This window comes from Lytechinus pictus, chromosome 7 (genome assembly GCF_037042905.1).
Source record: "Lytechinus pictus isolate F3 Inbred chromosome 7, Lp3.0, whole genome shotgun sequence".
Classification (NCBI taxonomy): domain Eukaryota; kingdom Metazoa; phylum Echinodermata; class Echinoidea; order Temnopleuroida; family Toxopneustidae; genus Lytechinus; species Lytechinus pictus.
Window position 1 is genome coordinate 30,245,473 of NC_087251.1, and position 12,831 is coordinate 30,258,303.

The window sequence follows — 12,831 nt, forward strand, 5'->3', positions numbered from 1 at the left end:
ATGATAAAAAGCGATTTAGAAGAGACTTTGAAATTGAGAAATATATAATTTGGAGGTAGTGAGAGCCAGAGAGAAACAGGGAGACAGAGAAAGAAAGAGAGAGATGATAGAGAGGGAGAGAGAGACAGGCAGACAGAGGGAGATAAACATACCTAATTAAAACAGGGCTGACGATTGTAATTTATGTAAATAATAATAATAGCGGTATATTTACCCAGGGTAGCCTCTTCAGTTCCGAATACTGTTCTCCCAGCGGGCCCTGCTATTATTACTCCGGCTTTAGCTGGGATGGCTAGGCGCTCAAGCATTCAAGGAATTCTCCTGCCGGGTACCCATTCACCTCACCTGGGTCGAGTGCAGCACAGTGTGGATAAATTTCTTGCTGAAGGAGAACACGCCATGGCTCTGTTTGAAAGGCAAGAGTCAGAACCACTAGACCACGACGCGCCAACAAGCGATGTTTAGTAAATGTTTAGTGATATATTTAAACTCAATCTAACATCTCCAATCCGATAAAATTGTTGTGCCATTTCGTCTAATTTCTGAAAACTCATGATTATGAAGGAAATACCAATGAAAGAACTCAAAAAATGTTTCGAGTCATAGGATTCCTCACCACGATGACCAATAAACAAAGGAAGGATATAAAAACTGGGTGTTATTTTTATAAAACTCGTAGCCTACTTTCGAGTTATTAAGTCGTCATGGAAACGAGTTAGTAAGTCAATGAGACGAGTTATAAATCGAGGGAACGAGTTATAAGTCGAGGGAACGAGTTATGTAAATCGAGGGAACGAGTTATAATAGGAAACACTGAGTTATATAAGTCGAGGGAACGAGTTATGTAAGTCGAGCAAACAATTAGTTATAAGTCGAGGGAACGAGTTATATAAGGCGAGGGGACGAGTTATAAGTTGAGGGAACAAGTTATAAGTCGAGGGAACGAGTTATAAGTCGAGGGTACTAGTTAAAGTCGAGGAACGAGTTAAAGTCATGGGAACAAGTTATAGTAATTCGTCGGAACAAGTCAGAAAAAAAAAAACGTGTCACCTTAGCATGTTATAGGGCTCCGTGACCCGGGGACAGGTTGTTGGATCTGATAACTTTCTTTTATTTTGATTGGTTGACAATCACCTTTTCTGTGGTTTCTTGGATAAAACAAGTAGTAGGATAAAACGTCTAAGTCCTTTAATAAAACGCCCCTGGTTTATTTTATCAAAACTTACACATATTATTATTTTAATTTGTGTTGTTGTCTAACTATAAGTTTTACGAAAGAAATCATTTGTTAACCAACGATTGGTGATTTTATTTCATTGAATGGAAAATACAAGGTGAGTGCGATTGATAAACGGCATCCGAATCACCAGCACGCTATCCGTTCGTTCGTTCGGATAGGAGCAAATGCATCTCTTCTATTTTCTTATGTAATGTTTCTGGACAAAAAAAAGTTAAATATACAGTGCGTATAAAAAAAACGGGACAGATTTGAAAAGTCTATAAAATTTGTGTTTCAAATTATGATCTCTATATTTTGGTGTCAATACGTGCTCTGAAGTCTTTTCCTTCAAATGCTATTAAAATAATAAAGTTTCGTTCATGCTTGAGCGAACACGAAATGTTTTTGTCTGGGGTTAAAAAAGAGACTTGCGCCAAAATGGCATAAAATGATAAATATGATGGTCGGACTTCTTGCTAACCAGTAGATTTCCTCTTAACCTTTTCATTATCAGTGCCATAATTTTCGAATTATGCGGTCAAAATTCATTTCCGAATCTTCTTATTTGCTTGAATAGATCTGTTGTTCCTTTTTAATATGTTTTCTTTTAGCTTTGAATATTCCTTCTTTAGGCAAGAACAATTTTTTTTTAAACCGAAGTATGGGAGAGCGTGTTTTTTTTTTCAATTCCTTTCATTGTGTGCTACAAAGGTTATGGTGCCTTTGTACAGTGGCATACTGATGGGTGGGGGCTCGGGGTGCTCCCCCCCCAAAAAAAAAAAAAAAAAAATCATGACCAAGAAAAAAAAAGTGGAAAGGAAAATAACAGAAAACATAGATATTAAAATATGATATCATTTACTAAATATTTATTTCAAAATAAATTTTTTTGATATTTTGATAAAAAAGTGGAAATTTTTGCTTGCTTGCTTCACAACTTTTTAATACATTTTACCCGATCTGCCATATCTTGCTCCTTCAAAATTGACTTAATACACCATTGCCATTGAAAGACATGAATCCTTTCCTGTTTGTCCAGTCAAGCACATAATTAAACTTGGTGAAGGATTCAATAAACCCCTTGAAAATATGATTCATGTCTTTTATAGGTACCATAACATAATTTTGTTTCACATACCAGTAATAAAAGGATTTGAATAATTACAAATTCTCCCGATTAATAATGCGAATCTGATTACTTGGGTTGACAAAAAGTCTTCTTTTCTTACTTATGAAGGCAAATTCAAAGGTAAAAGAAATTTAAAATAAAAACAAAATAATTCAGGTAAATGAATAAATTTCAAATTAAATTTGACAGCATAATTCGAAAAGTATGGCAAAGGTAATGAAAAGATTAAAAGGAAGTCTGCTGATTTGCCAAAAGTCTAATCATCAAATTTCTCATTTCTGCCATCTTGGCGCAAGCCTCTTTTTGAACCCCCGACAAAAACGTCCCGTGTTCGCTCAGGCATGAACAAAATTTATTTTTTTAAATGGCATTTCAAAGATAAGATCTCAGAGCATCTATTAATATAAAAATATAGATATAATAATTTGAAACAAAAAGTCATCCATACCTATCAATCTATTTCATCTCTCTGCTTTGTCTTAAAACTATAGTCTCGATTTGTCGCGAATGGGCTAGGTTTGGGGACATTTAATGACCTGGCTTCATCTGATTCCAAAATATTAACACCCATCCCTGAATACATCCACTCTCTTCATGTTCGTATCTGAGATGACATGACTACATCCTATTCCCAAACCTAAAACACCCATCTCTGAATGCATCCACTCTCTTTATGTTCGTATCTGAGATGACATGACTACATCCCATTCCCAAACTAAAACACCCATCCCTTAATACATCCACTCTCTTCATGTTCTCATCTGAGATGACATGACTACATCCCATTCCCAAACTAAAACACCCATCCCTGAATACATCCACTCTCTTCATGTTCTCATTTGAGATGACATGACTACATCCCATTCCCAAACTAAAACACGCATCCCTGAATACATCCACTCTCTTCATGTTCTCATCTGAGATGACATGACTACATCCCATTCCCAACCTAGAACACCCATCCCTTAATACATCCACTCTCTTTATGTTATCATCTGAGATGACATGACTACATCCCATTCCCAACCTAAAACACCCATCCCTGAATACATCTCTTTATGTTCTCATCTGAGATGACATGACTACATCCCATTCCCAACCTAAAACACCCATCCCTGAATACATCTCTTTATGTTCTCATCTGAGATGACATGACTACATCCCATTCCCAGGGCCGTAGCTAGAGGGGGGGTATGGGGGGGTGTGACACCCCCCCCCCAACATTCGTGGCAGTTGGCAAAATCATGTACCAGTTGGCAAAATGGAGGATAGGGGAGAAAAAGAAAGAGAGAGAGAGGGGGAGAGAGAGAGAGAAAGAAAGAAAGAAAGAAAGAAAGAAAGAAAGAAAGAAAGAAAGAAAGAAAGAAAGAAAGAAAGAAAGAAAGAAAGAAAGAAAGAAAAGGAAAGAAAAATAGGGGTACTAACTTCGAAGAAGGTTACGACTTTTAGAGTAAAGACAACCAATTGGCAAATCCAAGTCCATGTAGCCAGGCTTAGAGCCCTACTAGTCAGCAAAATACTAAGTACAAAACAGATGGAGCTATAATAACACACAAAGTAAGCCCCCGGTCCTCCCCCAATATGAACAAGCTTGTTAGTTTGCAAATTATACCACAATTATTGACGATTTAACAAACACATTAGTTTGTAAAATTAGAGGCAAGACTAGGTACATAAATATTGGGTGGGATGAATTTCCAAGGTTTAAGTTGAATAATCAAAGCCAAAGTATAGTTGGCAAATTATAAAGTGGGCCTATTAAAGTGGCAGAACACTATACGCTCTACCAGTCAGCAAAGTGATGTACCAGTACTGCCCCGTTTCAGATCTGAAAAGAATAGAACACAAGACTTAAAAAACTGGTAACTCTGCAGTTGGCAAATTCATGAAGACAAGTCTACAACTTGTAGACTTGTCTACAAGTTTGCAGTTGGCAAAAAACACAAAAATGTTCTAAGATATTTTTACTAAATATTTTTTTTTTAATTTATGGTGTCAGAAGGTGCTTAGGGTGGGGATGGGGGCAGGTTGTGGTTGCATCATTCCTGGTGCTCGCATTGTCTGACTAATGAGATGTATAGTCCTGTTGTATTTTAAGTCCATAAAGATTATGCACCAAACTATCTCCTCGCACTTCAAGTTATCATTGTTTTATGTAGTGACATATGCTTTTTTCATAGCATGACTATATACTTAAAGTGATTGCCCCCTTTAAGGCCTTAATAAAACATTTCCAGTCTGTGCTTACGTTCGCATTGGTGTGGACCGATATAGATACCGGGCTGGTGTTAAATCAACACCGGCGTTTTTGCAGTGCACGAATTCCTAAAGACAGTCCTTAAAATGTCAATTTTTTCGATCTAATTATAACAAATTTTCAGCTCGCGCTCGCATCACTTAATTAGTGAAATACGTATCATGTTCATGATTACAATATGACCACAAAAAGAGCTTCATGTGCCAGTGTAATTCTAACAAAATCAGCAAGCGCTTGGCGCTCGCATTAGATGACTATGATGAGATACGTACGCACTTCATAAATTCCAAAAGATAGTCCTGAAAATGTCCCTTTTTAGGGTTAAGTTATACAAAAAATTTCAGCTCGCGCTTCGCGCTCGCATTGTTTGTTTTGTAAGACAGGTACGTATCATGATTACAAAACTTTGCTTATAATGTCCCTTTTTAGGACTGAATATCAAACATTTTCAGCTCGCACTTCGCGCTCGCATTATTTGATCACTAAGATACATATCCGTTTAATGGCACAGTCCTTAAAATGTCTCTATCAGGTCAGTATACCTGGCAATTGAGCGCGCTTCGCGCGCCCACTTAATGACTCTAAATTTTTGCTGGTGCCCCCTCCCCCAATGCCGTGACCCACGGTACGCCACTGTTAGCAGTAGCACTCTTGAAATTTTAGTTGAGACATCTTGCACAAAAGGTCAATTCAAAATTAACAAATCTTTGATTTTGATATTATTCATGCATAGGGTATATCATTATACTGCAAGTATAGCAACTACGGCACACTAGCCTTTCTATTTTGATCCAAAATGTTTATTTTTAAAGTGCAAATATCTTTGTATATCTTTGTATAATTTACCTTAAAGTATTCACCAAATGCCACTAATTCAATTCTAAAAATTCAAAATCTTTTAGCATGTGATTATTGTAGGGGGGGCACATCCCCCATCAGACCCCCCCCCCCTGTGCTCACGTTGGCGCAGTCACGCCAAATTTAGCTGGTACACCCCCCCAACAAAATGCTTCTGGCTACGGCCCTGCCCATTCCCAACCTAAAACACCCATCCCTGAATACATCCGCTCTCTTTATGTTCTCATCTGAGATGACATGACTACATCCCATTCCCAACCTAAAACACCCATCCCTGAATACATCCACTCTCTTCATGTTTTCATCTGAGATGACATGACTACATCCCATTCCCAACCTAAAACACGCATCCCTGAATACATCCACTCTCTTTATGTTCGTATCTGAGATAACATGACTACATCCCATTCCCAAACTAAAACACCCATCCCTGAATACATCCACTCTCTTCATGTTCTCATCTGAGATGAAGTGACTACATCCCATTCCCAAACTAAAACACCCATCCCTGAATACATCCACTCTCTTCATGTTCTCATCTGAGATGACATGACTACATCCCATTCCCAAACTAAAACACCCATCCCTGAATACATCCGCTCTCTTCATGTTCTCATCTGAGATGACATGACTACATCTCATTCCCAAACTAGAACACCCATCCCTGAATACATCTCTTTATGTTCTCATCTTAGATGACATGACTACATCCCATTCCCAAACTAGAACACGCATCCCTGAATACATCTCTTTATGTTCTCATCTTAGATGACATGACTACATCCTATTCCCAAACTAAAACACGCATCCCTGAATACATCCACTCTCTTCATGTTCTCATCTGAGATGACATGACTACATCCTATTCCCAAACTAAAACACGCATCCCTGAATACATCCACTCTCTTCATGTTCTCATCTGAGATGACGTGACTACATCTCATTCCCAACCTAAAACACGCATCCCTGAATACATCCACTCTCTTCATGTTCTCATCTGAGATGACATGACCGTACATCCCATTCCCAAACTAAAACACCCATCCCTGAATACATCCACTCTCTTTATGTTCTCATCTGAGATGACATGACTACATCCCATTCCCAAACTAAAACACCCATCCCTGAATACATCCATTCTCTTCATGTTCTCATCTGAGATGACATGACCGTACATCCCATTCCCAAACTAAAACACCCATCCCTGAATACATCCGCTCTCTTCATGTTCTCATCTGAGATGACATGACTACATCTCATTCCCAAACTAGAACACCCATCCCTGAATACATCTCTTTATGTTCTCATCTTAGATGACATGACTACATCCCATTCCCAAACTAGAACACGCATCCCTGAATACATCTCTTTATGTTCTCATCTTAGATGACATGACTACATCCTATTCCCAACCTAAAACACGCATCCCTGAATACATCCACTCTCTTCATGTTCTCATCTGAGATGACATGACTACATCCTATTCCCAAACTAAAACACGCATCCCTGAATACATCCACTCTCTTCATGTTCTCATCTGAGATGACATCAGGGCCGTAGCCAGAAGCATTTTGTTGGGGGGGTGTACCAGCTAAATTTGCCAACTAAATTTGGCGTGACTGCGCCAACGTGAGCACAGGGGGGGGGGGTCTGATGGGGGATGTGCCCCCCCTACAATAATCACATGCTAAAAGATTTTGAATTTTTAGAATTGAATTAGTGGCATTTGGTGAATACTTTAAGGTAAATTATACAAAGATATACAAAGATATTTGCACTTTAAAAATAAACATTTTGGATCAAAATAGAAAGGCTAGTGTGCCGTAGTTGCTATACTTGCAGTATAATGATATACCCTATGCATGAATAATATCAAAATCAAAGATTTTTTAATTTTGAATTGACCTTTTGTGCAAGATGTCTCAACTAAAATTTCAAGAGTGCTACTGCTAACAGTGGCGTACCGTGGGTCACGGCATTGGGGGAGGGGGCACCAGCAAAAATTTAGAGTCATTAAGTGGGCGCGCGAAGCGCGCTCAATTGCCAGGTATACTGACCTGATAGAGACATTTTAAGGACTGTGCCATTAAACGGATATGTATCTTAGTGATCAAATAATGCGAGCGCGAAGTGCGAGCTGAAAATGTTTGATATTCAGTCCTAAAAAGGGACATTATAAGCAAAGTTTTGTAATCATGATACGTACCTGTCTTACAAAACAAACAATGCGAGCGCGAAGCGCGAGCTGAAATTTTTTGTATAACTTAACCCTAAAAAGGGACATTTTCAGGACTATCTTTTGGAATTTATGAAGTGCGTACGTATCTCATCATAGTCATCTAATGCGAGCGCCAAGCGCTTGCTGATTTTGTTAGAATTACACTGGCACATGAAGCTCTTTTTGTGGTCATATTGTAATCATGAACATGATACGTATTTCACTAATTAAGTGATGCGAGCGCGAGCTGAAAATTTGTTATAATTAGATCGGAAAAATTGACATTTTAAGGACTGTCTTTAGGAATTCGTGCACTGCAAAAACGCCGGTGTTGATTTAACACCAGCCCGGTATCTATATCGGTCCACACCAATGCGAACGTAAGCACAGACTGGAAATGTTTTATTAAGGCCTTAAAGGGGGCAATCACTTTAAGTATATAGTCATGCTATGAAAAAAGCATATGTCACTACATAAAACAATGATAACTTGAAGTGCGAGGAGATAGTTTGGTGCATAATCTTTATGGACTTAAAATACAACAGGACTATACATCTCATTAGTCAGACAATGCGAGCACCAGGAATGATGCAACCACAACCTGCCCCCATCCCCACCCTAAGCACCTTCTGACACCATAAATTAAAAAAAAATATTTAGTAAAAATATCTTAGAACATTTTTGTGTTTTTTGCCAACTGCAAACTTGTAGACAAGTCTACAAGTTGTAGACTTGTCTTCATGAATTTGCCAACTGCAGAGTTACCAGTTTTTTAAGTCTTGTGTTCTATTCTTTTCAGATCTGAAACGGGGCAGTACTGGTACATCACTTTGCTGACTGGTAGAGCGTATAGTGTTCTGCCACTTTAATAGGCCCACTTTATAATTTGCCAACTATACTTTGGCTTTGATTATTCAACTTAAACCTTGGAAATTCATCCCACCCAATATTTATGTACCTAGTCTTGCCTCTAATTTTACAAACTAATGTGTTTGTTAAATCGTCAATAATTGTGGTATAATTTGCAAACTAACAAGCTTGTTCATATTGGGGGAGGACCGGGGGCTTACTTTGTGTGTTATTATAGCTCCATCTGTTTTGTACTTAGTATTTTGCTGACTAGTAGGGCTCTAAGCCTGGCTACATGGACTTGGATTTGCCAATTGGTTGTCTTTACTCTAAAAGTCGTAACCTTCTTCGAAGTTAGTACCCCTATTTTTCTTTCCTTTTCTTTCTTTCTTTCTTTCTTTCTTTCTTTCTTTCTTTCTTTCTTTCTTTCTTTCTTTCTTTCTTTCTTTCTTTCTTTCTTTCTTTCTTTCTTTCTTTCTTTCTTTCTTTCTTTCTTTCTTTCTTTCTTTCTCTCTCTCTCTACCCCCTCTCTCTCTCTTTCTTTTTCTCCCCTATCCTCCATTTTGCCAACTGGTACATGATTTTGCCAACTGCCACGAATGTTGGGGGGGGGGGGGGTGTCACACCCCCCATACCCCCCCTCTAGCTACGGCCCTGGATGACATGACTACATCCCATTCCCAAACTAAAACACCCATCCCTGAATACATCCACTCTCTTCATGTTCTCATCTTAGATGACATGACTACATCCCATTCCCAAACTAAAACACCCATCCCTGAATACATCCACTCTCTTTATGTTCTCATCTGAGATGACATGACTACATCCCATTCCCAAACTAAAACACCCATCCCTGAATACATCCACTCTAGTGGCGTAACAGGCGGGGGGGGCAGGGGGGCAAGCTGCCCCCCTGGCGGATTTCACCGAAAAAATAAAAAAAACGGGAAAAAGAGAAAAGGGAGGGAGAAAGAAAGGGAAAGGGAAGGGGAAAAGGAAAGGAGGAAAAGGATAGGGAAAGGGAAAAATGAAAAGAAAACGAAGAAAAATATTCATTTTTAATGGAAAAGGAAGGAAAGCGGGAAAAGGAACGAAAAAATAACATTTGAGAAAGAACAAATCATTCCGAAATAGGCCTATGTAATGCAATAGCATGATGGGAAATAAATTAAAAAATGATTAAGTGGCAAACAATAGCGGGAGACGAAGGTAGAATGGAATTGGTCAAAAGCTAAATTGGTAAACAAAGAAAAGGGACAAGAAAAAAACTCAATAACACGACTGGGCTGCCGAAGATCGAAAATAAAGAGCGGAAAGAAAGATGGAGAGCATACAACATTGTGCTATAAGTTTGCTAAATTTTATGCAAATAAGCTAGCGGGGCTTTGCCCCAGACCCCACGCAGTAGGGGCTCTTCATCTATAACCTCCAAATGGCTCTATATAACGCCCCCCCTGTAGGGACCCTTCCTACATTTGGCTTTACGTTCAATCACTGGCGTACAGGCGGGGGGGGGGGTCTTGTTCCCACACCCAAGAGGAAATAAAATAAATGATAGGAGACAACGCATAACATGTATAATGAAATGAATGGAAACGATGAAATGTGTTATTTGTTTAATATAATGGAAAAATCTATCACATAATTAGAATTTTAATTTCAATAGGCAATATTTTTTCCAGCTCGCTGGCGATTTTCTTTTTTGATTTCCCACATTGCTATGTTTTGCCCCCTCAAAATATTTGGGTCATTACGCAACTGGTTTGAATAAATGTATATATTCTATGTATATTCGCGATTTGATTAAAAAATAGCGGCAATCTGAGAGTGTTTAATGGCATTGATATCAAGAAGTTCCGATGGCTCCGCCCCGGACCCCAAGCGCATAGCACTGCCGTGTTTGAGTATGGAAGGGTTCGGCCATGGCCCCAAAAGTTCTACAACCAAGAACAAAAAAAAAGGAAGAAAGAAAAGCAAAGGAAAAGTGTAGGATATGATTTTATTTACTGAATATAATGTCAAAAAAATATCTCAAAGTTAGGATTCTCATTAAAATGTGATTTTTTTCTCGCTCGCTTCGCTCGCTCGGGACTTATATCAATCAGCTCTTTAGCACATGCGCCATATACTGCGCCCTTCGTTTTTTTATTGTACTCTTCATGCTACTGCCACAAAGAATCCTGTTCACAGTGGCGTACAGACCACAAAAAAGGAATGGAAAGAGAGAAGAGTGAAATATATTATATTCTGGATATCATGTCAAAATCTATCACAAAATTTGACTTTTGTATTAAAAATGTCAAAATTTTTGCTCGCTCGCAACTTTTTTTTTTAAAAGATAAATTATGCCCGATAAACAATGTCTGGCCCTCCCAAAATAGTCGCCTCATTACACCATTACGCCTGTTCATACCATGATATAACCGGGAAATTTTTGGCTCTTGCCCCCCTGGCCACCAACCCCTGTTACGCCGCTGATCTACTCTTTCTGTTCTCATCTGAGATGACATGACCACATCCCATTCCCAACCTAAAACACCCATCCCTGAATACATCCACTCTCTTCATGTTCTCATCTGAGATGACATGACCACATCCCATTCCCAAACTAAAATACCCATCCCTCAAAAAATCCATCCTCTTCAATCTCATCTGTCCGATTACAGTCAAATTAATCTTTCCTCCACCTGTGGCGTTGCTAGGCAACTAGTTCCTTAATAGGACTCTCGGCGAACTTCTCCATGTTCATGGGTGTATAAAAACAGAATAACGATATGGAGACAAGAGTGTTCATCGCTAGATCTTGCAAACAAGATAATGATCGATTTGAAGACCACAACATCGAATGGACAAAATTCAATTTGAGAAACGGAGTCTTGGGCACGATCCGATGTGTGTTTGTTCTAATATGTCTAAGCACGGGACAACTGAGAAGAATTATTCCATGTCAATCATCATATTCAGTATATTGCCTAAAAATGAAATTACACATGCATGCTACCCATTATGAGCCTGAGGTGGGCGTGGCTTACATCTTCGTCGATTCACATTTTCAAAACTTTTAAATATGGCAAGTAGGTCGCAAATGGCAGGCAAAAATCGCAATTTTTTTGTGATTTTTCAAAGCTGTCACAAAAATTTAGGAAATATGATCACTTAATTATATGTTCGCATAGTTTACTTGTGTGAAATAAGGAACGGATGATATTCTTATTGTTTATTTAACTGAATAATTTCCCTGTACACATCCCCTTAAAATGCATGAAAATACAGACTTAACGGTTTACGATTCCGTAGACAAAACGATGCCTGTTACAGGGGCCGCGGAACGGTTTTTAAAGGGGGGGGGGGCTGACCATGCAAAAAATTACAATCATATGGTCATTTTTACGTTTTTGTACACGGTTTTTGAAAAAAAGTGGGGGATGAAGCCCCCCAGCCCCCCCCCCCCCCCCCCCGCTTCCGCGGTCCCTGTGTTAAACTATTTCGATTTCCCCCATTTTGATTTGCCGTAATAGAATTAACATTATTATTCTTGTATTTTTTATATGGAAAACACCATACACTGTGGATCTAGGCCATCGAGATATATTACAGTTATCCCTATGGTCTAGGCCTACTATGTATGCAGACTATAAATTATGCAATATACATACTAGTGCGTAAAAACTTTATACCCCAATTTTTTGTGTTTATCCATTGAAATTTGATTTGATGAAAAAGCGTCATATATACAAAATTAGCTATATGTCCTAAAAGAGTAGGCCTATCTTCTCCCAAATAATTTGATACCATTTTTGTGTGGTATGATATGTTTACACTGGATAAAGTTAAAGCTTACCCCTCAAAATTTTAGTTTAATCTAAAGAAATGGGTTGTTTTTTTGGAAGAAATCCCTAAACACGGGTTTCGCATATAGGAAAATCCCTAAACATGTCCCAATTTTTAGATAATGGCTTTAAAGAAACCAAAATGCAAGGAGGAAATCCATCTTATCAGAAAGAATAAAATGAGTGGAGCAATCTACAACTTGTTTTTATCAAAATCGGTCATAAAAAAAGCGGCGGTTATGGGAGTTTGAAAACTCTTGTTGTACTTTCTATCGTATCCTCAAATTGGCAAACGTGCTTCAATATGGCTTATTTTGTGGACAACTCTCCATTTATTGTTTTGTACAAAAATTTTCCCAACTATCTTTCAAATTGCATCTTGCCTCCTTCTGAGCACAACATGTGTCATCATGGGAAAATATAATTCACACCACATTATGTCTGAGGTCAGGAGGAATAAGGTGAAAT